This window comes from Eumetopias jubatus, unplaced genomic scaffold (assembly GCF_037043125.1).
Source record: "Eumetopias jubatus isolate StellerSeaLion01/CBP00866 unplaced genomic scaffold, mEumJub1_p1.0 scaffold_2, whole genome shotgun sequence".
Lineage (NCBI taxonomy): Eukaryota > Metazoa > Chordata > Mammalia > Carnivora > Otariidae > Eumetopias > Eumetopias jubatus.
The window spans coordinates 53,687,302-53,691,853 of record NW_028274808.1 but is presented as its reverse complement, the minus strand read 5'-3'; positions in this window follow the sequence as shown (position 1 = coordinate 53,691,853).

Below are 4,552 nucleotides of genomic sequence, written 5' to 3'. Positions count from 1 at the left end.
TTTATAATTCAGAGATTTCTGCTATGCCCTACATGGTTAACTCTTCCAAACCATAAAGTGACCCTGATCATTTGAAGCCTGTATATATTTTCTGACATACATATCATTTAATCTAAAATTCTAGATATATCTTTTAGTTTACCATAAAAATTAGACATTCATACAAGGACCCCACTGATTTAGTCTTACTGATATGTTTATCACTTTATTCATTTATAATTACTTCTTGCATCTGAGACTTCCCTTCTGTAGTTATTCTTTACCTGAAACAAAGTTTTGACCTTCCTTTGATAGATGTCAGCAGGTAATAAACTCTGTTTTATCTGTGTGTGTTGGTTTTTCTGAAAATATGTTTTATTTTGCCTGTTTTTACTGTATGCACAATACTTGGAAGATATTTGTTCCCCTGTCTTTTGACTTCATGTGCATGCCTTTTTCTTTGTAAGAGAAATAAAGAAAATAATGAATATATCCACAGGGATGTTTTTAGATTTATTAACTAATCTGATGGACTTTTAGTGCATGTGAGGGGAGTGATCATTTGATGGATTTGAGGAGATCAAATAAAGCACAAAAAATAAATCATCTTGGAGAAGGTAAAGTGAGTATTCTAAAAAATGATAGAAATGTTAGCGTTACCATGCAAGGGTGAGTGTTAATTTGAAATTAGTGATTTAAGTTTAAAGTAAAGCCAATCAGCAAAAATATCATGATTCTTCAACAGCACCATTTTGGTGCTTATATGTGAAGGAGAAGGTGGATTTTTGGGTTCACCTCCAGCTATTGCAAGGCAAGTATGAAAGAGAAAAGATCAAAAAGCAAAAGTGTTAAGACTATATGCAAAGGAATGGTTTTTATTTGAGCCATTGCATATACTCTGGATAGGAGGAAATTAAAAACATTGAGGCAAAAAAATGGAGAGATAATGGTAAGGGGAGTAGATTAAAATTTTAATGGAATTGAAGAATTGTAGCAGAGAGGTTTCTAAAGAAAATGATCAAGAAGGTCATGATGTCTGGTTAATAAATGGGATGACTGATATAGAAATTTTATAAGTAATTTTGTATTTCTGATTATGACATCCTGAGGGCATCATGGGAGTAGCATGCTAATATGGAGGGAAGAAAATGGACCACAATGTGAAGATTTTGGAGACTGCGAGGCAAAGCCATACCTCTCATGAAAGGGATCATCCACATGGATATTAATGTTAGTCAGCATTAATGCCATTCAGCCTAGTGACTTCCATGATATTGAATATATTTGTAGAAACAATATATTATATGTTATTGAGGCAAAATTTTTATTTTATTTATGTATTGGTCATACATTCTAAAACCAAATTCTAGAGCTTAGGTTTGTGTCTCTAAAATAAAGATACACCATACTGAATGTAGTACAAGTATTTATTAGGTGGGTCAGGAAGTGTGAATTCTATTTCTTTTTTATTATTATTAACATATAATATTTGTTTCAGGGGTATAAGTCTGTGATTCATCAAGTATCATATGATCTCACTTAATTCTATTTCTAGCTATCTTGTGACCTAGTAGCATAACCTTAAACAAATCAAATAATCTCCCTATTTCTCAGTAATCTTGCAAGTAAGAACACAGATTTGAATTAAAGATGATTTAAAATAGTTTTTTGACTCAAAGGACTTTGATTTAATTATTTAGTTTATTGCTTGCTAAAGTACAGTTCATTGGCCTGTCCTTTAAGTTTATATGAGAATTATTATAGATTTTCCCCACCACTGGGCATTTATGGTTGTATATATTTCCATGATATTTGTCACCATGGTATCTGGATATCCAAATAATATAATCACGTAAAATTAGCAGGTATGTGGGAAGAAAAAATGTCAATCCCTGTCTTTCTCTTAATGTAGGTAATAATGTGGAATAAAATTCTATCTTGGAGTTCTCAAAGTTTTTTGATCACCTGATTACAGAGAAGTTTAAAGGGGAAATGACAATTTTCACTCTTTCTCCAAATATATGAGCATTTAACATAACATCTATAGCTGCAAAATAAAAAAGTATATAAAAAATCTCTTTCTTTTTAATCATAACTGTAATTGGAACCTTGACGTACAAATAGTTGTATAGAAAATGTGGACCCTACTACAAATGTACACAGGCAATAAATATTGATAGAAAATTGAAAGTTAAAATAGACTATTTATAAGATTTATACTTTTTGTTGTTGTTTAGAAGGAATCCTCTATCTTTAAAAATTATGAACAAGATAAGATCTGTTTTTAATGTGTAGATAGGGTAGACTTAAAAGGGAATGATCAGTAGGATTATGAGGTCAAAGATACTGAGCAGCATCAGATACGAAAGTAGTAGGTGCTGTGATGAGTCTGGAGAGATTAGAATCATAGATATAAATTGAGTGTCTTAGTATTAAAATGGCATCTTCAAAGCTGTGGGACTATATACCACTTGCAAAGGGCATTATAGATTGAGAAAAAAGTGAAGACCTAGGAAAGGGTCACAGGTATTCATTATATAGAAGTCCGGAGAGGAGTAGGCACCAAGAAAGAAGATTGAGAAAGCACTACCAATGAAGATGATGAAGAAACAAGAAAGTGTAGGGTATCAGGTGTCAAGGGAAAAAAATTTTCAAGAATAATGGTGGAAAACTATATCTCATGCTATCACCTATAAATAGAGTAATTTATTTAGCAAGAGATGACTAATATTATCATGTTGAGTTGCAGCATGTCAACTTTTGAAATAATAGTAGAGACCATGAGATGTGACCAGAAGATAGAGACATTTCAATTTGCCAATGGCCAGATATGTGGAGTAAGAGAATGTCTTCACAGTGTGGACATGAAAAATGATCCATAAAATTACCATGATCTATTACACACAGATGGTGACAACAAAAGTTATGGGACAGCAGAGTAGGAGGTCATAGTTAGACACAGGAAGTTTGAGATGAATATTTGACATTCAAGTAGTAATTGAGTAGGAAATTAGACAAAAGTATCTAGATTGGGGGACAAGATCCACACTGGAAACTCCAAGAGATCAGAGTGTGAGTGTACAATAACAGTTCTTTGCCCTTCTCAGGAACTGAAAAAGATTTGCCAAAGTCACAGTATCTATAGATACATTTGTACATGCACCCCCACCCAATGAACCATCTGTTCATATTCTTTGTCCATTTTGCACTGCTATATTGGCATTTTTCACATTGATATTAAGGAATTCTATATATGTTAAGGGCAATAGCCTTTTCTCTGTAATGAGAGAATCAATTGCTTTCCTTTTTCTTCATTCAAGTTTTTCCTAAGCCTTAAGATGCTTTTGGTCAACAATGCTTTGAAACTGGAACTCAATCAGAAGAGAAAATTTAGAAGGAACACAAATACATGGAGGTTAAAGAGCTTCCTACTAAAGAATGAATGGGTCAACCAGGAAATTAAAGAAGAATTCAAAAAATTCAGGTAAACAAAGGAAAAAGGAAACATGGCATTTCAAAAACTTTGGGATGCAGGAAAGGTGATCCTAAGAAGGAATTATATAGCAATACAAGCCTTTCTCAAGAAACAAGAAAAGTCTCAAATACACAACCTAACCTTACACTGAAAAAAGCTGCAGCAAGAACAGCAACTAAAGTGTAAATCAAGCAGGAGAAGAGAAATAATAATGATTAGAACAGAAATCAATGAAATAGAAACCAGAACAGTAGAACAGATCAACGAAACTAGGAGTTGGTTCTTTGAAAGAATAAGATTGATAAACCTCTGGCCAGACTTATCAAAAAGAAAAGAGAAAGGACCCAAATTAATAAAATCATGAATGAAAGAGGAGAGATCACAACCAACAACAAAGAAATACAATTATAAGAACATATTATGAGCAATGATATGCCAAAAAATTAAGCAATCCGGAAGAAATGGATGCATTCCTAAAAACATATAAACTACTAAAACTGAAACAGAAAGAAATAAAAAAACCTGAACAGACCCATAAAGAGCAAGGAAATTGAGGCAAGGAAATTGAAGAGAGCAGTAATTAAAAATCTCCCAACAAACAAGAGTCCAGGACCAGATGTCCTCCCAGCAGAATCCTACCAACATTTAAAGAAGAATTAATACCTATTCTTCTGAAACTATTTCAAAAAATAGAAAGGAAAAGAAAATTCCCAAACTCTTTCTATGAGGCCAGCTTTACCTTGATACCAAAACCAGATAAAGTCCCCACCAAAAAGGAGAATTACAGACCAGTATCCCTGATGAACATGGATGGAAAAGTTCTCATGAAGATACTAGCCAATAGGATCCAACAGTATATTAAAAGGATTATTCACCACATGCAGAAGAATGAAACTGGACCATTTCCTTACACCACACACAAAAAAATAGACTCAAAATGGATGAAGGACCTCAATGTGAGACAGGAAATACATCGAAATCCTAGAGGAGAACACAGGCAGCAACCTCTTCGACCTCAGCCTCAGCAACTTCTTCCTAGACACATCAACAAAGGCAAGGGAAGCAAGGGCAAAAATGAACTATTGGGACTTTATCAAG